Here is a 24,603-nt window from a genome sequence, read left to right as displayed (position 1 = left end):
AATCGGCAAGAGACATCATAGATCGCACCATATCTAATAGAGTGCGATTACGACGTTCGGACACACCATTACGCTGAGGTGTTCCAGGCGGCGTGAGTTGTGAAACTATTTCACATTTTCTTAAGTGTGTGCCAAACTCGTGACTCAAGTATTCTCCTCCACGATCTGATCGCAGGAACTTGATTTTCCTGTCACATTGATTCTCAACCTCACTCTGAAATTCTTTGAACTTTTCAAAGGTCTCAGACTTGTGTTTCATTAAGTAGACATACCCATATCTACTCAAGTCATCAGTGAGGGTGAGAACATAACGATAGCCACCGCGAGCCTCAACACTCATTGGACCGCACACATCAGTATGTATGATTTCCAATAAGTTGGTTGCTCGCTCCATTGTTCCTGAGAACGGAGTCTTGGTCATTTTACCCATGAGGCATGGTTCGCACGTGTCAAATGATTCGTAATCAAGAGACTCTAAAAGTCCATCAGCATGGAGCTTCTTCATGCGTTTGACACCTATGTGACCAAGGCGGCAGTGCCACAAGTATGTGGGACTATCAATCTTACATCTTTTGGTACTCACACTATGAATATGTGTAGCATTACGCTCGAGATTCATTAAGAATAAACCATTCACCATCGAAGCATGACCATAAAACATATCTCTCATATAAATAGAACAACCATTATTCTCGGATTTAAATGAGTAGCCATCTCGAATTAAACGAGATCCTGATACAATGTTCATGCTCAAAGCTGGTACTAAATAACAATCATTGAGGTTTAAAACTAATCCCGTAGGTAAATGCAGAGGTAGCGTGCCGACGGCGATCACATCGACCTTGGAACCATTCCCGACGCGCATCGTCACCTCATCCTTCGCCAGTCTCCGCTTATTCCGCAGCTCCTGCTTTGAGTTACAAATGTGAGCAACTGCACCGGTATCAAATACCCAGGAGCTACTACGAGTACTGGTAAGGTACACATCAATTACATGTATATCACATATACCTTTCGTTTTGCCGGCCTTCTTGTCCGCTAAGTATTTGGGGCAGTTCCGCTTCCAGTGACCACTTTCCTTGCAATAAAAGCACTCAGTCTCGGGCTTGGGTCCATTCTTTGGCTTCTTCCCGGCAGCTTGCTTACCGGGCGCGGCAACTCCCTTGCCGTCTTTCTTGAAGGTTTTCTTACCCTTGCCTTTCTTGAACTTAGTGGTTTTATTCACCATCAACACTTGATGTTCCTTTTTGACTTCTACCTCTGCTGATTTCAGCATTGCAAATACTTCAGGAATGGTCTTTTCCATCCCCTGCATATTGAAGTTCATCACAAAGCTCTTGTAGCTCAGTGGAAGCGACTGGAGGATTCTGTCAATGACCGCGTCATCCGGGAGATTAACTCCCAGCTGAGTCAAGCGGTTATGTAACCCAGACATTGTGAGTATGTGCTCACTGACAGAACTATTTTCCTCCATCTTACAGCTGAAGAATTTGTCAGAGACTTCATATCTCTCGACCCGGGCATGAGCTTGGAAAACCATTTTCAGCTCTTCGAACATCTCATATGCTCCGTGTCTCTCAAAACGCTTTTGGAGCCCCGGCTCTAAGCTGTAAAGCATGCCGCACTGAACGAGGGAGTAGTCATCGGTACGTGCCTGCCAAGCGTTCATAATGTCTTGTTCTGCAGGGAGAACAGGTGCGTCACCTAGCGGTGCTTGTAGGACATAATCTTTCTTGGCAGCTATGAGGATGATCCTCAGGTTCCGGACCCAGTCCGTGTAGTTGCTGCCATCGTCTTTCAGCTTGGTTTTCTTTAGGAACGCGTTGAAGTTGAGGACTACGTTGGCCATTTGATCTACAAGACATATTGTAAAATATTTAGACTAAGTTCATGATAATTAAGTTCATCTAATCAAATTATTCAATGAACTCCCACTTAGATAGACATCCCTCCTGTAATCTAAGTATAACATGATCCGAGTTAACTAGGCCGTGTCCGATCATCATGTGAGACGGACTAGTCAACATCGGTGAACATCTTCATGTTGATCGTATCTTCTATACGACTCATGCTCGACCTTTCAGTCTTCTGTGTTCCGAGGCCATGTCTGTACATGCTAGGCTCGTCAAGTCAACCTAAGTGTTTGCATGTGTAAATCTGTCTTACACCCGTTGTATGTGAACGTTAGAATCTATCACACCCGATCATCACGTGGTGCTTCGAAACAACGAACTGTCGCAACGGTGCACAGTTAGGGGGAACACTTTCTTGAAATTATTATGAGGGATCATCTTATTTACTACCGTCGTTCTAAGTAAACAAGATGCAAAAACATGATAAACATCACATGCAATCAAATAATAATAGTGACATGATATGGCCAATATCACATAGCTCCTTTGATCTCCATCTTGGGGCTCCATGATCATCTTGTCACCGGCATGACACCATGATCTCCATCATCGTGTCTCCATGAAGTTGCTCGCCAACTATTACTTCTACTACTATGGCTAACGCGTTTAGCAATAAAGTAAAGTAATTTACATGGCGTTTCTCAATGACACGCAGGTCATACAAAAAATAAAGACAACTCCTATGGCTCCTGCCAGTTGTCATACTCATCGACATGCAAGTCGTGATTCCTATTACAATAGCATGAACATCTCATACATCACATATATATATCATTCATCATTCATCACAACTTTGGCCATATCATATCACAAAGCACTTGCTGCAAAAACAAGTTAGACGTCCTCTAATTGTTGTTGCATGTTTTACGTGGCTGAAGTAGGGTTCTAGCAAGAACGTTTTCTTACCTACGTGAAAGCCACAACGTGATTTGTCAACTTCTATTTACCCTTCATAAGGACCCTTTTCATTGAATCCGCTCCAACTAAAGTGGGAGAGACAGACACCCGCCAGCCACCTTATGCAACTAGTGCATGTTAGTCGGTGGAACCGGTCTCACGTAAGCGTACGTGTAAGGTTGGTCCGGGCCGCTTCATCCCACAATACCGTTGAAGCAAGATAAGACTAGTAGCGGCAAGAAAGTTGACAACATCAACGCCCACAACAAATTGTGTTCTACTCGTGCAAGAGAACTACGCATAGACCTAGCTCATGATGCCACTGTTGGGGAACGTTGCAGAAAACAAAAATTTTCCTACGGTTTCACCAAGATCCATCTAGGAGTTCATCTAGCAACGAGTGATCGGATTGTATCTACATACCTTTGTAGATTACGCGCGGAAGCGTTCAAAGAACGGGGATGAGGAAGGCGTACTCGACGTGATCCAAATCACCGGAGATCCTAGCGCTGAACGGACGGCACCTCCGCGTTCAACACATGTACGGTCAGCGTAACGTCTCCTCCTTCTTGATCCAGCAAGGGGGAAGGAGAGGTTGAGGAAGATGGCTCCAGCAGCAGCACGACGGCGTGGTGGTGATGGAGCTGCAGTACTCCGGCAAGGCTTCGCCAAGCACTATGGAGGAGGAGGAGGTGTTGGAGAGGGAGAGGGAGGCACCAAAGACAAGGGGTGAGAGGTCCTCCCTTCCCCACTATATATAGGGGGCCTAGGGGGGGCGCCGGCCCTAGGAGATCCAATCTCCTAGGGGGGCGGCGGCCAAGGGAGGAATCCCTCCTCCCCAAGGCACCTAGGAGGTGCCTTCCCCTTCTAGGACTCTTCCTTTAGGGTTTCCCCCACCCTAGGCGCATGGGCCCTAGGGGGAAGTGGCGCCCCAGCCCACTTTGGGCTGGATCCCTTCCCACTTCAGCCCATGGGGCCCTCCGGGATAGGTGGCCCCACCTGGTGGACCCCCGGGACCCTTCCGGTGGTCCCGGTACAATACCGGTGACCCCGAAACTTGTCCCGATGGCCGAAATAGCACTTCCTATATATAACTCTTTACCTCCGGACCATTCCGGAACTCCTCGTGACGTCCAGGATCTCATCCGGGACTCCGAACAACATTCGGGTTACTGCATATACATATCCCTACAACCCTAGCGTCACCGAACCTTAAGTGTGTAGACCCTACGGGTTCGGGAGACATGTAGACATGACCGAGATTGCTCTCCGGTCAATAATCAACAGCGGGGTCTGGATACCCATGTTGGCTCCCACATACTCCTCGATGATCTCATCGGATGAACCACGATGTCGAGGATTCAAGCAACCCCGTATACAATTTCCTTTGTCAATCGGTATGTTACTTGCCCAAGATCTGATCGTCGGTATCCCAATACCTCGTTCAATCTCGTTATCGGCAAGTCACTTTACTCGTACCGTAGTGCATGATCCCGTGACCAGACACTTGGTCACTTTGAGCTCATTATGATGATGCATTACCGAGTGGGGCCAGTGATACCTCTCCGTCATACGGAGTGACAAATCCCAGTCTTGATCCATGTCAACCCAACAGACACTTTCGGAGATACCCGTACTATACCTTTATAGTCACCCAGTTACGTTGTGACGTTTGGTACACCCAAAGCACTCCTACGGTATCCGGGAGTTACACGATCTCATGGTCTAAGGAAAAGATACTTGACATTGGAAAACTCTAGCAAACGAACTATACGATCTTGTGCTATGTTTAGGATTGGGTCTTGTCCATCACATCATTCTCCTAATGATGTGATCTCGTTATCAATGACATCCAATGTCCATAGTCAGGAAACCATGACTATCTGTTGATCAACGAGCTAGTCAACTAGAGGCTTACTAGGGACATGTTGGTGTCTATTATTCACACATGTATTACGATTTCCGGATAACACATTTATAGCATGAATAAAGACAATTATCATGAACAAGAAAATATAATAATAATGCTTTTATTATTGCCTCCAGTGCATATTTCCAACAAAAGGGTCGTCGGTGATGTAGTCGATCACAGGGGCATCAGCAGCGGTCTCGGGTTCTACCGGAGAAAAGAGGGGGGGAGAAACAACAAATACAAGGAAACATAAGCAGGACATGACGATATGCGGCGCTAGGAGTGACCTATCGTAGTGCTACACGATACCGGCGAAGGGGGATAACATCCGGGAAAGTTTTCCCGAAGTTTGGCTTTTTCGGACAGATGAAAGAGAGGAGACGGTTACATGTTTGGCATGCTAGGAGCACATGACAGATGAACGGACCGTGTATTTGAATTTGTTGGATTTTTCTGAGTAACTTTCATGTAGAAAACATTTCCAACCGAGCTACGGTTTAGTTTCTATGATTTTACAAAGTTTTAAACAGTTATTTAGAATTTCCGAAAAATTGGCTAAGTCTGAGAATCGCTCAGTTTTAACACCACTTAGCTGTTTTCCGAGGGCTATAACTGTAATTTTGTACATCCTATGGCTTAGTGCCCTTTACCATTTTTTATCATCTTTCTGTGATCTACACGATAGTAGCATTGACATCCACGTTAGAGTTCAGTTGCTTGATCAAAACTGCATTTGAAAAGTGCCACTTGAAGTTAATTGCAGAAACTGTTAAAATATACGAACATAGGATTTTGTGATTTTCGTAGGATTTAATCCTTACATCTTTTGAATTTGGTCCAATGGGATGTTTTGAACCTTGTCAAGTGTACTACTTGCCCGTAATATTCTTGCTCCTGTTAGCAGTTGTTTACTCATTGTTTAAGGGCAGTCCAGGGGGTTACTCGTTGTAATATTAGAAAAGCTAACTAGCAGCTACAGTAAGCATCAGTTAGCATCAAGAACAATAAACGAGTAGCAAGCAGTAGCAGCAGACAGCAGGTAGGCACACCGGCGCATGCGCACGCGCAAGGCACGGCCAGCGCGGGGCATGCGGGCGCAGCGACAACCAGGGCGTGGGCGCGCGATGGCGGATGCGGCCAGGGCGCGGCAACTAGAGAGCGGGGCGCGCAGATGCAGGCGGGCGAGGCAACGAAGTACGCGGCAGGGAGGAGGTGGTGCTTCCGCACGGGCGAACGCAGACGGCTATGGTGACAGTAGGCGAGCAGCGACGGCAAGTCCGGGCAGGCGCAGCTGCAGTAGTTTGAGCACTAGCAGCAGTACTCGGCGGCAGCGGCAGCGATGAAGGCGCGGGCGCAGAGGCGGGCAGACCCGGGGTTAGAGGCGGGCGCGCGCGCTGTAGGCGGGGCCGGGCTGCAAAGCCCCGGTGGGCGCGCGGGGAAAGTGCCGGCGAGCATCGACGGTGGACGCGGGAGGAGGCGCATGAGCGAGGCAGGTGTAGGGGAGCGCCCGTGGTGACGGCGGCCATGGGCGTGGGCCGCGGCGGACTGGCGTAGCACCACCGGCAACAGCAGGCAACTGCAGCGGTTTGAGTATCGAACAACAAAAAAAGGGGGAAACCACGGCGGGGCTCACCTAGTAGGCGCACGAGGGCCCGTTGGGAGTTTAGGAGCAGCAGTGGTGGTGTATTCGACGGAGAGGCGCCGGTGACCGAGGAGGAAGACGAGGTCGATCCACTCGACGGAGGGGCGATGATCTCGATCTGGCGCTTGCGGTTGACATGGACGAGGTCTTGGGAGCTCCTGGTGCAGTCCTAGGTGGCGGGGACGACGGTGGGCGCGAGGTTGGCGACGGCAATGAGACAGAGCTTCGTCTTGTCGCGGGAAGGAAGAAAAGCGGCGCGAGGGAGAAGGGAATGAGGGTTAGGGTTCATCCATGGAGACGACGGGCTCCTCTGCCTCCTGCTACAGGAGGTTGATGGAGAGGTGATGGGCTGGGCCGGCTATTGTGGCTTGCTGGGCCTACAAGTACACAGTACCCTCTTCCTTTTTCCTTTTTGCTTTTCTTTTGTTGTCAGGGGAATCGGCTACATTTTTCCATTTAATTAGAAATAGCAAATGAATTTGGTTTGAGTTGAAACTTGGCACATAATTATAGTACAACATTCCAAGACCACAATAAGGTTTCTCATCATTTGGAAACGTATGGATATTTTCTTATTTTGAAAAGGCCAAATTCATTGTTGTTGGACCATTTATTAATTTCCTAGGAATTATTTGGTGAGTCAAATGATGTTGGTTACAACATGACAATGATCAGGTGAAATTTTACAATAATGTGAACATTTTAGTTTTCTGTTTTGAAGAAATATTATTTTGACTTTATTGTGAACCTGAAAATGGTTGTGACTTTTACCAAGTGGAAATTTGGCTTAGCTTAATTGTGATGACATGGCACCATTAGCATGGGTTACTATAGCTTAATTATCTGGGTGTTACAAATCTCCTCCACTACAAGAAATCTTGTCCCGAGATTTAAGAGGGGGAGTAAGGGGAAAAGGATTTGTTTACAAAATTCTAACGAGTCTTCTCGGTCTTGGTTGCACTTCTCGAAGTAGTTGATCCTCTTCGTTGAAGTCTTTATTTCTCTGCTCTAGGTCATCATGATGAAGTCGACATCCTTTCTTCAGAAACTCCACCGTACTTACGAATAGGGTATAAGGGGAAAACTATAAGGACGGATGTCTGAAAGGATCGGCATCCGGTAATTATCTAAAGGAAGGAGATTTTAGAAGCACCAGTAAACAAATTGAGAGTGCTATAAGGAGGTTCAACAAGTTTCAACCATGTAGGCATCAAGATGATGCCTATAACAGGTGGTGAAGGGGTTCAGTGCAATGAAGAATAATGTTGCCTCTGATACCGGAATGAAACATGGTGAGGAAGTTAGCTCATGAATTACATATGAAGCCAAGTGCAAAGAATATTTCGGAATCAAGGTTGTACAGGAGAGTCAGGTTTCGATCCTGTGGAACTATGGATTATGGGCCCACCTTGTGTGTTCAGAGTAGGAAGAGCGGCGACACCTTGCACGGATATGATAGCAAGGCATGTCATAGAATAGCCTGTCAGTTATGTTGGCAACAACGTTGGTACCAAGGGCGAGTGATGAAGAGAACTATTTTCCTGCTCATTGGATGAGGCGGACCAATAGGCAAAGTTTTCGTCCATCGGTGGTTACCGGAATGTCAACAACAATAATAACAAGGTCTTACTGACAATTTTTACACCGAGGTATTTACATAAGCAGGGGATTATTACTGCTTAGGTCTCATAAACCACAAGATAGGTTAAACAAAACAATGGAAAAGAAAAGGTGAACATTAGATTAATCAGAACATTTGGAAAGAAAAATGTGTTTAAACACAAATATCAGAAGTATATTATTCCCAAGGACAAGCAGAGGATGACATCCTTGAGAAGGTAGTAGATTACCTTTTAGGTAAAGGGGAGAGGAAATTCATGACGTTACCCATACAACAGTGTTTGGATAAGTGATCCAGAAACATTTAGCATTGCGCCTCCAAATGGTTCTAAAGGGGTTCGGAGTACCACAATCATGCTTTGGGATAGCATTGACATGGTCATCAGGTAAAGGTCGGACCTTGGGAACACAAAGGATCCATCATAATTTTTAGAACATAGCATGCTATTTTATCAGGGAAAAGATGAGGGGGTGGCCGATGGGTTCAGTAGCAATCCATCGACATGTCAAAAAGGATGTATTCCCAAAAGTAATATGAACAAGTTTGTGTTGGGGGGAGACAAGAATGTTGTCGATGCTCACACAAATCATCGAGAGGCAAGGATGGTATTTCTAGCCATGAATTCACTTGACATCTCTGAAGAAGCCAAAGCGTTGACGGTGATCACGACAAATTTTGTCGAGAGACTCTATGAAGATGCCATCAAGCGGAAAAGGAAGGATGAAGTGAAAGGCTATGAGAACCACGGATTCGACACAAGCTCAAAGACAAGCTTGTTGTTCGAGGTGAATTGATAAGATGAGGAAGATCGACATAAGCTTAGCTCATCGTCGAAAGTTGCTCCGGGCATAAGGACCAGGTAGCACAGTTAAAAAGTTGTCATGATAAAATATAGCCGATCAGGCTAGGAATGATGTGATGGGGTATAAAGCTTCCCAGTATCAAGTACTAGGTGTAATGCCAGAAGGTAAATCAGAGTAGAGGTTGGACGGGGGAAATTATTTGCAGAGGATAATTAATTTTAACTTATCCAGTGAATGAGATCAAGGAGGAAATATGGTCGAGACCATAACTGCAAGGGATCCAATTTACGATACCGGAAGAATTATTCAAATGATTAAATATCCTTGCAAGAAGCTTTCATGATATGTTCCACACCGTGTCCGTGGGCATGAACACAAAGGTTCAGGGTCGACTCCCACTTCTACAATTCATAACCTTTCATTTTACTTCTCGCTCTTGATGAAGTTGTAGTATTGAAATTTTATCTGACGAAAAGCCAGCAGAGTATAATCTGCATAACTTTCGAGTTCACACAGATTAGGGAAGGCATAGGTTCAACCCATCGGGGCATCTTAGGAACATATATCATAAATTTCAAGAATAAATAACACAAGCTCGGTAGCGGGGCATGGTTGACAAAAGCAGGGGGATACAATTTACCAAAGGCATTATGTATCCGAGGAAAAGGCTACAAAGTTACTGAATATGAAGGACGTTGTCGGATAAAACCCAACAAAGGATCTGGTGGTCCACAAGGGACCTGATGTGAGCATTGGTACTCAATCAAAAGAATAAAGAATGCAAGGAGATCAGATTATAGAAACAACTGACTAACTCAAAGCTCAAATGCAAAGGAATTAAGAATTCCAAGATAATGGATCAGAAGCAATGCCCTGATTAGGGATGGATAGGTTGAATAGCCTTAGAGGTACAATCGATGGCAATTTTATTGGTCGAGATCTAGCTCATGTTTAAGATCATGTCTGAGACGGAAGGATGAATTCTAGGATCTGGTTGAGGATTGCGAGCTCTCGCACTTATTGAATCAATGGGCTCAAAATAATAGTGGTAAAGGATGCTAATAAGATTACTATACTTATGGGATTAACCATAATGCAAGGAAGCAAAAATATCAAGAGCAATAAGCTGCTGAGGATTTACGGAAGATCAAATAGTATTTTGAAGACTTTGGTGAAACCCATGCACAACGAGGGAGAAACAAATTCTTGGTGTGTGTGAGGATTAATTTATAGGTGTATTCAGGCGACAAGGTACTGCAAGGCAGCAGGCACAAGGATTCTCGGAACAACAATGAGTATTTCGGGGTATCTTGTAATAACAAGAGCAACTGGGGACTAAGGTAAGAATGGTAAGTGCATGTAGAAATCTATAGGGATTTATCGGTAGAGGGGAATAGCAATAAGTGGTGGGCACAAGGTCTCGAGAGAATAACGGAGAGTATCTTCAGAATCTTCTGGTGAAGCAGACCATCATCTGGAATGAAGGGGCTCTCCGGGAGAAAGTATTTATGAGAACCTAGAGTTAGAGTTAGCAAAATCATTTAACCCGAATAGAAGAGAGATCAGAGTCCCAGAGCATAGACGAGGAATAAAAGATCCTAATACCACCCATATGGCGACGTGGGCCCGTAATACACACAACCAATGTTAGTAAAAGTTTTTCAGTGACTAGACTCAACTTCGGTCAAGGAGTTGGAAAGGGGGCTACCTACAGGCAGTCGGCTCTGATACCAACTTGTGACGCCCCCGATTTGACCGTACACTAATCATACACGCAAATGTGTATGATCAAGATCAAGGACTCACGGGAAGATATCACAACACAACTCTAGACACAAATTTAAAATAATACAAGCTTTATATTACAAGCCAGGGGCCTCGAGGGCTCGAATACATAAGCTCGAATACACAAGAGTCAACGGAAGCAACAATATCTGAGTACAGACATAAGTTAAACAAGTTTGCCTTAAGAAGGCTAGCACAAAAATAACAACGATCGAAAAGGCAAGGCCTCCTGCCTGGAGCCTCCTAACTACTCCAGGTCGTCAGTGGTCGTTACGTAGTAGTAGGCACCCTCGGGGTAGTAGTAATTATCAGTGGTGTCGTCTGGCTCCTGGGATCCGTCATCTGGTCGCAATAATTGGGTATGGGGGAAAAAGAAGTAGCAAAGCAACCGTGAGTACTCATCCAAAGTACTCGCAAGACTTACATCAGATCTAAACTAAGTATGCATCTGTATCAAAGGAATGGGTTGTATCTGTGGACTAAACTGCAGAATGCCACAGGGGAAGTGGAAGCCTAGCCTATCGAAGACTAGCATCTTCAAGCATCTTGCAGCATTTAGAAGAGTACAGATCAACATAATGTAAAGTAGTAGTAGTGTTATCAACCTCGGTCAGAGATCCTTTCTCGACTCCCAGCAAGAAAGCAATCCCAGAGCCATACTATCCATTTCTCATCTCAAGTATCCAGTTCTAGTTGTATCGATCGGGAAACAACTCCAAGTGTCCGTTACCATAGGACAGGCTATCGATAGATGTTTTCTTCCCTATAGGGGTGCACCAACTTACCAACCACGCTCGATTAACTCCGGCCGGACACACTTTCCTGGGTCATGCCCGGCCTCGGCCAAACAATACGCCGCAACCCGACCTAGGCTTAATAGAGAGGTCAAGCATGCCGTACTAAACCTATGCCCCCAGGGGTCTTGGGCCATCGCGTCGGGAACTCCTACATGTTGCGTGGGCAGTCGGTGAGCAGACCTAGCTACCTGCTTGAAAAAGGCAGGTGCTTACGCAGTCCAACCCAGCGCACGCCGCTCAGTCGCTGACGTCTATTAAGCTTCGGCTGATGCATACGACGCAGAACACCCATACTATTCCCACGTGATGGTTAGTGCTATGAGGCCAGAGGCCCCTCAGATCAAATATCCAAATCATAGTGGATTAGGAACACGCGGTAACAAGCAGAGACTCAGAAAGATGTGACCCCGTCGCCCCGTCTCTAGTACTTGCGGCAAGGGCTTAGAATGGTCGGCCACGCCTCGTAAGTATCTCGCGGGCACCTTCCAGGTCAACCTGACTCCACATCACTCGCTATTAAGCTCGCGCGGGTACCCCTCAGGGCCGACCCGTCTTTAGTAACATGGTTTAGTGTAAAGTCATAATAATCATAGTAACTGGGTGTCTAACACCAAGGGGAAAACCCAAGGAATCACCCCCGGTGAATTCCACTCGATGTTATCATCAAGGTGAACGTAAGAGGATCCACCCTCGAGGTTCACACTTGAGGGGTTGCACGACTGAGCCGTAAGGGAAGTGGTTAAGGAGGAAATCACCCTCGATGACATCGACCGTATAGCTACACTACAGAGATCTCATCGGGAGTGATGTAAGAGCTTCCACCCTCGGCACTCGATAGTAACTCTGCAGAACCGTACAACTAGGGGGTTGATGTGCGGTGCCGCGGCCTGGACGTAGATCACGTTGATCGAGTCATCGAACATAAAAGCGAGGCAACTGGGACAAGGTGGGGTCACTAATGGATCTCTGACCAATCTATACTAAGCAGTTTAGGATAAGCAGGTAAGGTATGAAAGCAGGTAACAAAACAGGCTATGCATCAGAGTAGGATCATACATAAAGCAGTAGCAGTTCTAATGCAAGCATGAGAGGGAAAGAAATGGGCGATATCGGAATGCTCAAGGGGGGTTTGCTTGCCTGGAAACTCCGCTGAAAGGGAAGAAGGGTCGTCGGTGATGTAGTCGATCACAGGGGCATCAGCAGCGGTCTCGGGGTCTACCGGAGAAAAGAGGGGGGAGAAACAGTAAATACAGGCAAACATAAGCAGGACATGACGATACGCGGCGCTAGGGGTGACCTATCGTAGTGCTACACAATATCGGCGAAGGGGGATAACATCCGGGAAAGTTTTCCCGAAGTTTGGCTTTTTCGGACAGATGAAAGAGAGGGGGCGTTTACATGTTTGGCATGCTAGGAGCACATGACAGATGAACGGACCGCGTATTTGGATTCGTTGGATTTTTCTGAGCAACTTTCATATAGAAAACATTTCCATCCGAGCTACGGTTTAGTTTTGATGATTTTACAAAGTTTTAAACATTTATTTGGAATTTCCGGAAAATTGGCTAAGTCTGAGAATCGCTCAGTTTTAACACCACTTAGCTGTTTTCCGAAGGTTATAACTGTAGTTTTGTACATCTTATGGCTTAGTGCCCTTTACCAATTTTTATCATCTTTCTGTGATCTACATGATAGTATCACTGACATCCACGTTAGAGTTCATGATAATATCACTGACATCCACGTTAGAGTTCAGTTGCTTGATCAAAACTGCATTTGAAAAGTGCCACTTGAAGTTAATTGCAGAAACTGTTAAAATATACGAACATTGGATTTTGTGATTTTCGTAGGATTTAATCCTTACATCTTTTAAATTTGGTCCATTGGGATGTTTTGAACCTTGTCAAGTGTACTACCTGCCCATAATATTCTTGCTCCTGTTAGCAGTTGTTTACTCATTGTTTAAGGGCAATCCAGGGGGTTACTCGTCGTAATATTAGAAAAGCTAACTAGCAGCTACAGTAAGCATCAGTTAGCATCAACAACAATAGACGAGTAGCAAGCAGTAGAAGCAGACAGCAGGTAGGCACACCGGCGCGTGCGCACGCGCAAGGCACGGCCAATGCGGGGCATGCGGGCGCAGCGGCAACCAGGGCGTGGGCGGGCGATGGCGGATGCGGCCAGGGCGCGACAACTAGAGAGCGGGGCGCGCAGATGCAGGCGGGCGAGGCAACGAAGTACGCGGCAGGTTGGAGGTGGTGCTTCCGCACGGGCGAACGCGGACGACTATGGTGACAGTAGGCGAGCGGCGACCGCAAGTCCGGGCAGGCGCAACTGCAGTAGTTTGAGCAGTAGCATCAGCAGTACTCGGCGGCAGCGGCAGCGATGAAGGCGCGGGCGCAGAGGCGGGCAGACGCATGGTTAGAGGCGGGCGCGCGCGCTGTAGGCGGGGCCGGGCTGCAGAGCCCCGGCGGGGCGCGCAGGGAAAGTGTCGGCGAGCATCGACGGTGGATGCGGGACGAGGCGCGTGAGCGAGGCGGCTGCAGGGGAGCGCCCGTGGTGACGGCGGCCATGGGCGTGGGCCCCGGTGGACTGGCGTAGCACCACCGGCAACAGCAGGCAACTACAGCGGTTTGAGTATCGAAGAACCAAAAAAAGGGGAAACCATGGCGGGGCTCACCTAGTAGGTGCACGAGGGCCCGTTGGGAGTTTAGGAGCAGCAGCGGTGGTGTATTCGACGGAGAGGCGCCGGTGAATGAGGAGGAAGACGAGGTCGATCCACTCGACGGAGGGGCGATGATCTCGATCTGGCGCTTGCAGTTGACGTGGACGAGGTCTTGGGAGCTCCTGGTGCAGTCCTAGGTGGCGGGGACGACGGTGGGCGCGAGGTTGGCGACGACAATGAGACAGAGCTTCATCTTGTCGCGGGGAGGAAGAAAAGCGGCGCGAGGGAGAAGGGAATGAGGGTTAGGGTTCGTCCATGGAGACGGGGCGATCTTATCCAGCTAGGAAGGGTGCCGTGGATGGGCGCCACGGCGGCATCGCCAGCCAGGGAGGCCTGGATGGCCACCACGCTCTCTTGTGCCTCCTGCTACAGGAGGTTGATGGAGAGGTGGTGGGCTGGGCCGTCTATTGTGGCTTGCTGGGCCTACAAGTACATAGTACCCTCTTCCTTTTTCCTTTTTGCTTTTCTTTTGCTGTCAGGGGAATCGGCTACATTTTTCCATTTAATTAGAAATAGAAAATGAATTTGGTTTGAGTTGAAACTTGGCACATAATTATAGTGCAACATTCCAAGACCACAATAAGGTTTCTCATCATCTGGAAACGTATGGATATTTTCTTATTTTGAAAAGGCCAAATTAATTATTGCTGGACCATTTATTAATTTCCTAGGAATTATTTGGTGAGTCAAATGATGTTGGTTACAACATGACAATGATCAGGTGAAGTTTTACAATAATGTGATCATTTTAGTTTTTTGTTTTGAAGAAATATTATTTTGACTTTATTGTGAACCTGAAAATGGTTGTGACTTTTACCAAGTGGAAATTTGGCTTAGCTTAATTGTGATGACATGGCACCATTAGCATGGGTTACTATAGCTTAATTATCCGGGCGTTACATAGGATCCCTTTGTGATCGAATCCCCCTCCGGCAGGATGCCGGAAAAGGCCCCAAGATGGGATCTCACGGGAACAGAAGGTTGCGGAGATGGAAAAGTGTTTTCGTGGATGCCTCTGGTGGTTTGGCAATATATGTGAATATATGGACGAAGATCTAGGTCAGGGGGTCACCGAGGGTCCCACAAGGTAGGGGGCGCGCCCTACCCCCCTGGGCACGCCCTCCACCCTTGTGGCCGCCTCCTGGCTCTTCCGACTTGCACTCCAAGTCTCCTGGGTGTCTTCTGGTCCAAGAAAATCATCACGAAGGTTTTATTCCATTTGGACTCCGTTTGGTATTCATTTTCTGTGAAGCTCAAAAACAAGAAAAAAAAGAAATTGGCACTAGGCTCTAGGTTAATAAGTTAGTCCCAAAATAATATAAAATAGCATATTAATGCATGTAAAACATCCAAACAGATAATATAATAGCATGGAACAATCAAAAGTTATAGATACGTTGGATACGTATCAAGCATCACCAAGCTTAATTCCTGCTCGTCCTCGAGTAGGTAAATGATAAAAACAGATATTTTGATGTGGAATGCTACCTAACATATTTGTCCATGTAATTGTTCTTTATTGTGGCATGAATGTTCAGATCCATAAGATTCAAAACAAAAGTTTTATATTGACATAAAAACAATAATACTTCAAGCATACTAACAAGGCAATTATGTCTTCTCAAAATAACATGGCCAAAGAAATTTTATCCCGACAAAATCATATAGTCTGGCTATGCTCCATCTTCATCACACAAAATATTCAAATCATGCACAACCGTGATGACAAGCCAAGCAATTGTTCCATACTTTTGATGTTCTCGAACTTTTTCAACTTTCACACAATACATGAGCGTGAGCCATGGACATAGCACTATAGGTGGAATAGAATATGGTGGTTGTGGAGAAGACAAAAAAGAAGGAGATAGTCTCACATCAACTAGGCGTATCAATGGGCTATGGAGATGCCCATCAATAGATATCAATTTGAGTGAGTAGGGGTTGCCATGCAACGGATGCACTAGAGCTATAAGTGTATGAAAGCTCAAAAAAAACTAAGAGGGTGTGCATCCAACTTGCTTGCTCATGAAGACCTAGGCAATTTGAGGAATCCCATCATTGGAATATACAAGCCAAGTTCTATAATGAAAAATTCCCACTAGCATATGAAGGTGACAACATAGGAGACTCTCTATCATGAAGATCATGGTGCTACTTTGAAGCACAAGTGTGGAAAAAAGGATAGTAACATTGCCCCTTCTCTCTTTTTTCTTGTTTGGCTTCTTTGGCCTCCCTTTTATTTTTTCCTCACATGGGATAATGCTCTAATAATGAAGATCATCACACTTTTATTTACTTACAACTCAAGAATTACAACTCGATACTTAGAACAAAATATGACTCTATATGAATGCCTCCGGTGGTGTACCGGGATGTGCAATGACTCAAGAGTGACATGTATGAAAGAATTATGAAAGGTGGCTTTGCCAAAAATACGATGTCAACTACATGATCATGCAAAGCAATATGACAATGATGGAACATGTCATAATAAAACAGAGCGATGGAAAGTTGCATGGCAATATATCTCAAAATGGCTATGGAAATGCCATAATAGGTAGGTATGGTGGCTGTTTTGAGGAAGGTATATGGTGGGTGTATGGTACTGGCAGAAGTTGTGCGGTACTTGAGAGGCTAGCAACGGTGGAAGGGTGAGAGTGTGTATAATCCATGGACTCAACATTAGTCATAAAGAACTCACATACTTATTGCAAAAATCTATTAGTTATCGAATGAAGTACTACGTGCATGCTCCTGGGGGGTCGATTGGTAGGAATAGACCATCGCTCGTCCCCGACCGCCACTCACAAGGAAGACAATCAAAAAATACCTCATGCTCCACCTTCGTTACATAACGGTTCACCATACGTGCAAGCTACGGGAATCACAAACCTTAACACAAGTATTTCTCCAATTCACAATTACTCACTAGCATGACTCTAATATCACCATCTCTATATCTCAAAACAATCATAAGGAATCAAACTTCTCATAGTATTCAATGCACTTTATATGAAAGTTTTTATTATATCCTTCTTGGATGTCTATCATATTAGGACTAAATTCATAACCAATGCATATTACCATGCTGTTTAGAGACTCTCAAAATAATATAAGTGAAGCATGAGAGTTCAACAATTTCTACAAAATAAAGCCACCGTCTTTCTCTAAAAAGATATAAGTCAAGCACTAGTGCAAAATTGCCTAGCTCAAAAGATATAAGTGAAACACATAGAGTATTCTAACAAATCACGATTCATGCGTGTCCCTCTTAAAAGGTGTGTACAGCAAGGATGATTGTGGCAAACTAAAAATTAAATACTCAAATCTTACAAGATGCTCCAAGCAAAACACATATCATGTGGTGAATAAAAATATAGCCTCAAGTAAAGTTACCGATAGACGAAGACGAAAGAGGGGATGCCTTCCGGGGCACCCCCAAGATTAGGCTCTTGGTTGTCCTTGAATATTACCCAAAACTTGAATATTACCCACTCCTTATTCCATAGTCCATCAAATCCTTACCCAAAACTTGAAAACTTCACAACACAAAACTCAACAGAAAATCTCATAAGCTTCGTTAGTATAAGAAAATAAATCAACACTTTTGGTACTGTTGTGAACTCATTCTTTATTTATATTGGTGTAATATCTACTGTATTCCAACTTTTCCATGGTTCATACCCCCCGATACTACCCATAGATTCATCGAAATAAGCAAACAACCCATAGAACACAGAATCTGTCAAAAACAAAATAGTCTATAGTAATCTGTAACTCCCGAATACTTCTGTAACTCCAATTTTTTTGAAAAATTAGGAAAACCTAGGAAATTTGTGTATTAATCTTTTTAAAAAAGAATTAGTATTTTATGACACTTCTGTTAAAAATGAGAATTGTTTTCTTGAGTGCAAAAGTTTCTATTTTTCAGCAAGATCAAATCAACTATCACCGTAAGCCATCCCAAAGGTCTTACTTGGCACAAACACTAATTAAAACACAAAAACACATCTAACCAGGGGCTAGATGAATTATTTATTTGAAAAATAGAACCAAAAAGCAAAGAACCAAAATAAAGTTGGATTGCCTCCCAACAAGCACTATTGTTTAACGCCGTTAGCTAGGCATAAAAACACAAATAGATCTAGGTATTGTCATCTTTGGTATGCAATCTGTAAGTAGCTCTCATAATAGATTCATATGGAAACTTAATTTTATTGCTAGGAAAGTGTTCCATGCCCTTCCTTAACAGAAATTGAAATCTAATGTTTCCTTCTTTCATATCAATAATTGCACCAATCGTTCTAAGGAAAGGTCTATCAAGAATAATAGGACATGTAGGATTGCAACTATATCAAGAACATTGAAAATCTATGGGCACATAATTCCTATTTGCAATAATAAGAACCTCGTTAATCCTTCCCATAGGTTTCTTAATAGTGGAATCCGCAAGATGCAAATTTAAAGAATAATCATCAAATTCACGAAAACCTAACACATCACATAAAGTTTTTGGAATCGTGGAAATGCTAGCACCCAAATCACACAAAGCATGGCACTCATAATCTTTAATCTTAATCTTAATAGTAGGTTCCCACTCATCATAAAGTTTTCTAGTGATAGAAACATCTAATTCAAGCTTTTCTTCGAAAGATTGCATCATAGCATCAACGATATGTTTAGTAAAAGCTTTGTTTTGATTATAAGCATGAGGAGAATTCAACATGGATTGCAACAAGTAAATATAATCTATCAATAACAATTATCATAATTAAAATCCTCGAAATTCAAAAGAGTGGGTTCATTGCTACTTAAAGTTTTGACCTCTCCAATCCCACTTTTATCAATTTTTGCATCAAGATCTAAAAACTCCGAATCATTGCGATGCCTTTTAACTAAAGTTGACTCATCTCCAGTCCCATCTTTAACAAGATTTATATTGTAAAACAAAGATTAAATAGGAGTCATATCAATCACTTTAAGATCTTCATCATTATTTTCACAAAAACTAGAGGAACACGCTTGTACAAACCAATCTCGTTCAACACGCATCTTAGCGGTTCTTTCTTTGGTGATCAACACCGGGTTTAGCATCAGGTTCCATATTAATTTTGTGTTGACATAGAGTGGGACTAATTCCCATTAGATCATCAAGAGTATATCCAATAGCAACTCTGTGCTTGCTTAGAACTTTCAATAACCTTTCTTCTTCATGTTCTGAAAGGTTAGCACTATAATAACATGATATATCTTCTTTTCATCAAGATAAGCATATCTCAAAGTGTCTGGTAGTTGTTTTAATTCAAACACAGGATCAACCTTAGGTGGAGGAGGACCTCCAAGAGTTTCAATAGGAAAATTATGTTTAAGCAGAGGACGTTGTTCAAAGAAAATATTATCTATTTCATTTCTTTCAGGCATATGTTAATCATTCTCATGGTCTAGCAAATATTGTTCTAAAGGATCAGTAGGTGGCACACCAATAGAAGCAAGACCAATTAATTCATCCTTGCTAGGAAATTCTTTTTCATGATGGTTCCTACTAAACTTGGAAAAATTAAACTCATGAGACTCTTCACCAAAGCTAACACCCACAATTTGTTTCTGACAATCTATCTTAGCATTAACGGTGTTCAAGAAAGGTCTACCAAAGATAATGGGACAAAAGTCATCTTGTGGGGAACCAAGAACAAGAAAATCAGTAGGGTATTTTATTTTCCCGCAGAAGACTTCAACATCTCTAATAATCCCACAAGGTGATATGGTGTCTCTATTTGCAAGTTTAATAGTGACATCTGTCTTCTAACTCTGTAAGTGCTATGTCTTCCCTAATTTCTTGATATAACTTGTAAGGAATAGCACTCACACTAGCACCCGTGTCACATAAACCATGATAACAGTGATCTCCTATTTTAACTGAAATGACAGGCAAACCAACAACTGGTCTATTTTATCCTTTTTTCGGGTTTGGCAATTCTAGCAGCTTCTGCACAGAAGTAGATAACATGCGCATCCACATCTTCTTCCAAGAGATCTTTAACCATAGCAATATTAGGTTCAACTCTAATTTGTTCATCTGGTTTAGGTGTTCTAACGGAGCTTTTGTTAACCATAGTTGAAACTTTAGCATATTCCTTTATCCTAACAGGAAAAGGAGGTTTCTCAAAATAAGTAGTAGGAACAACTGGATCAACATTATAAAATATAGTTTCTTCTTTAACTGGCACCGATTCTTTAATTTCTTGTTTAATAGGTGGGTAATATTTAAACCACTTCTCCTTAGGGAGTTTAACATGAGTAGCAAATGATTCACAAAAGGAGGCTACTATCTCAGAGTCAAGTCCATATTTAGTGCTAAACTTTTGAAAAGCATCGGCATCCATAAAAGATTTAACACAATCATACTTAAGTTTAATACCTGACTCTTTACCTTCGTCGAGTTCCCAATCTTCAGAGTTGCGTTTAATTTTTTCCAAAAGATCCCACCGGAATTCAATAGTCTTCTTCATAAAAGAACCAACACAAGAAGTATCAAGCATGGTTTGATCATTACGAGAAAGCCGAGCATAAAAATTCCGGATAATAATTTCTCTTGAGAGATCATGATTGGGGCATGAATATAACATTGACTTAAGCCTCCCCCAAGCTAGAGCGATACTTTCTCCTTCACGAGGCCAAAAGTTATATATATAATTCCGATCACGATGAACTAGATGCATAGGATAAAATTTTTGGTGGAACTCCAATTTCAGATGATTCCAATTCCATGATCCAATATCATTGCATAGCCTGTACCATGCCAATGCTTTTCCCTTCAAATATAAAGGGAAAACCTTTCTCATCACCTCATCTTCGGGTAAACCTGCAAGCTTAAACAATCCACAAATTTGTTCCACATATATCAAGTGCATATCGGGATGTTCGGTTCCATCTCCTGCATAAGGATTAGCTAGCAGTTGTTCTATCATACCCGAAGGAATTTCATATTCAATATTTTTAGTAGGTGCTGTAGGTTGAGGGGCAATTAATTGTGTTTCCGTATGAGGTGAAGATACCCCGAACAAACCCCTCAAAGAATTGTTTTCCATAGTAACAAGTGACAATAAATTTCAGCACACTATATAAATGTTTCCTTACCGAATTCCACTTACCAGAAGCGCTTCACTCCCCAGCAATGGCGCCAGAAAATAGCCTTGATGAACCACAAGTATAGGGGATCAATTGTAGCTCTTTTCGATAGGTAGGAGTGTCGAAACCAACGAGGATCAGAAGGAAATGACAAGTAGTTTTCAGTAAGGTAGTGTCTGCAAGTGCTGAAATTGTAAGTAGCAAGTAGTTTGATAGCAAGATAGTTTGTAAGGAGCAAGTAAAGATAATAGTGACAAGTATGCACCAAGTTATCCCAATCCTTTTGAGGCAAAGGACATGCCAAAACGGTCTCTTATAATAAGCAAAGCGTTCTTGAGGGTACATGGGAATTTCATAGTCACTTTCATCATATTGGTTTGATTTGTGTTCGCTACTTTGATAATTTGATATGTGGGTGGACCGGTGCTTAGGTGTTGTTCTTACTTGAACAAACCTCCTACTTATGATTAACCCTCCCGCAAGCATCCGCAACTACAAGAAAAGTATTAAGAATAAATTCTAACCATAGCATTACACTCTAGGATCCAATCGGTCCCTTACGGAATAGTGCATAAACTGGGGTTTAAATTTCTGTCACTCTCGCAACCCACCATCTATTTACTACTACACAATGCATTCCCTTAGGCCCAAATATGGTGAAGTGTCATGTAGTCGACGTTCACATGACACCACTAAGGGAATCACAACACACATACTATCAAAATATCAAACACATATCAAATTCACATGATTACTTGCAACATGAATTCAACTGTGACCTCAAGAACGAAAGTTACTACTCACAAACAACAAACATGCTCATGATCAGAGGGGTATTAATATGCATAATGGATCTGAACATATAATCTTCCACCAAATAAACCATATAGTAATCAACTACAAGATGTAATCAACACTACTAGTCACCCACTAGCAACAATCTATAGTTCCGGCAACAAGATTTAATACAAGAGATGAACTAGGGTTTGAGATGAGATGGTGCTGGTGAAGATGTTGATGGATATTCCCCTCCCCAAGATGGGAGAGTTGTTGTTGTTGATGATGACGATGATTTCCCCCTCCGGGAGGGAAGTTCCCCCGGCGGGATCGCTCCGCCGGAGGGCAAAAGTGCTCCTACCCAAGTTCCGCCTCGAGGTGGTGGTGCTTCATCCCGAAAGTCATCCCCTTATTTTTCTAGGTCAAAACCACTTATATACCAGAAGATGGGCACCAGAGGTGGGCCGAGGAGGCAACAACCCACCAGGGCATGCTAAGGGGGCCTGGCGCGCCCAGGTGGGTTGTGCCCACCTAGTGGCCCCCTCTGGTGTTTATTGGATCCAATATTCCTAAAATAATTCATAAAAATTCTCCATAAAGTTTCAGCTCATTTGGAGTTGTGCAGAATAGGTGGCCTGACGTAGCTTTTACATGTCCAGATTTCCAGCTGCCAGAATTCTCCCTCTTGGCGTGTTCCTCGTAAATTATGAGAGAAAAGGCATTATAATTACTCCAAAAAGCATTATTATGGATAAAAACATTATAAATAACATTAAGAAAACATGATGCAAAATGGCCGTATCATCGTCCCACTCCCCTGAGTTATTAGATGAGGCTTGCGGTGTCCCTCCCTGCCAGATCCACATACCCTGCTCCAGAATGTCGTAGCCTAAGCTTGACCACGTATCCCTGGGAGCCCCGATGAGCGTTCGGCCAAGAAGAGGTTTATCATGGCCTCTTTGGCGGACGTTAGCGAGGTGGCCGCCGTTCGCCCCAACCTGTCGATCCTGAAGCAACATGTCGCCGCGGAAGCCGATGAAGACGTTGACTATGTTGCCATGCCGAAGGCTTCATGTCAGCGGGCTAGCGTATTACTGTATCTCGGGAAAGCTGGCTACGACATCAAGCTCGTCCATAGTGACGGCTTCACGCGGGCCATGTCATAGGTTAAGTGCTCCATCCCCAACCCCTCTGGTTCAACCGCCATTGATCTCTTCAATGGCCCTGCCGCTGATCTCCTCCGCCCAGCGGTCAAGGATTTGCGAGCTTTAAACGCCATCGAGACCATTTTGTATTTCTTAAGGACACGTTCTACGGTGACGGCTTGGATCCTCAATTGCCAAGTCAGATCTCATCGACCACTGAGGGAGTCCTGGATTAAGGGGTCCTCGGGCGTCCGGGCCATATGGCATGGGCCGGACTAATGGGCCATGAAGATACAAGACATAAGACTTCCTCCCGTGTCCGGATGGGACTCTCCCTGGCATGTAAGGCAAGCTTAGCGTGCGGATATGAATATTCCTTTATCTGTGAACCGACTTTGTACAACCCTAGCCCCCTCCGGTGTCTATATAAACCGGAGGGTTTAGTCTGTAGAGGCAATCATAATCATACAGGCTAGACAATTAGGGTTTAGCCATTACGATCTCGTGGTAGATCAACTCTTGTAACCCCTATACTCATCAAAGTCAATCAAGCAGGACGTAGGGTATTACCTCCACCGAGAGGGCTCGAACCTAGGTAAAACATCGTGTCCCTTGTCTCCTGTTACCATCAATCTTTAGATGCACAGTTCAGGACCCCCTACGCGAGATCGCCGGTTTTGACACCGACATTGGTGCTTTCATTGAGAGTTCGTCTATTGCGTCGACAACATGATTGATGGCCCGCCTTGTTATCAAGGACAATATTACTTCCGGAGGAGCCCTGGCCTTAGGCAAAACCCTCCGGCTGGGCAGTTTTACCATGGCCGCCCGTTCGGCCTTTAAGCCGATGATGACTTCCCAAGTCATCGAAAATCATCTCCATGTCAACTCCGATACTCCAAGCAGATGGATCCAGCAGATTTGTCGTCCTTAAATGAACTCCTGGATCGCATCGCCGCCCTGGGAGTCGCTACGGACTATGATTAGATTGGGCTTAAACCCGATCAAAGAGAAATCAAATCTCCGCCGATCACCCATCATATAGCGGTCGTAGAGGAGCAAAGCAACAACAACTCTTCCCCTATACTGAAAACAAGCTATGTTCGAATTTCCGAGCTCATAGAGCCAGATACTTGTCCGTAGGGTGACACTCCCGGTCCTCCGAGCTTCAAATCGGATGTTGAGCCTAAAGAATCATTGGACATCCCGGATCCCGAACTGATAAACTCGAAAGTTCTTCAAACTCCAGACTCCACATTGGGTTAAGGTTTGGATTTTATGCCTATCGGATCACGGGTTCCGGCAAAACCCTTAAGGTTCGAACACTGTGGTGCGCGCGAAGATTCCCCCCTGCCGATCCACGTCCTAACTTAGCTAAGATCTTACGAACTAACTCAACGAACTCGCAACACAAAGGACACAAGATTTATACTGGTTCGGGCCACCGTTGTGGTGTAA

General features: G+C 44.3%; 1 long non-coding RNA gene across 1 annotated transcript; it reads right to left on the bottom strand.

Moving 5' to 3' along the window:
* Window positions 1–10,627: 10,627 nt before the first annotated feature.
* On the bottom strand, window positions 10,628–14,321 carry LOC147959221 (uncharacterized). Its single transcript, XR_015612288.1, has 2 exons — window positions 14,051–14,321; window positions 10,628–10,915 (listed from the first exon to the last, which is right to left on the bottom strand). It is a non-coding gene; the product is annotated as an uncharacterized LOC147959221 (long non-coding RNA).
* Window positions 14,322–24,603: the final 10,282 nt, after the last annotated feature.

The sequence above is a fragment of the Triticum urartu genome, chromosome 7A, assembly GCF_056163025.1.
Source record: "Triticum urartu cultivar PI428250 chromosome 7A, HENAU_Tu73, whole genome shotgun sequence".
NCBI lineage: Eukaryota > Viridiplantae > Streptophyta > Magnoliopsida > Poales > Poaceae > Triticum > Triticum urartu.
This window is presented reverse-complemented; position numbering and strand designations above follow the sequence as displayed.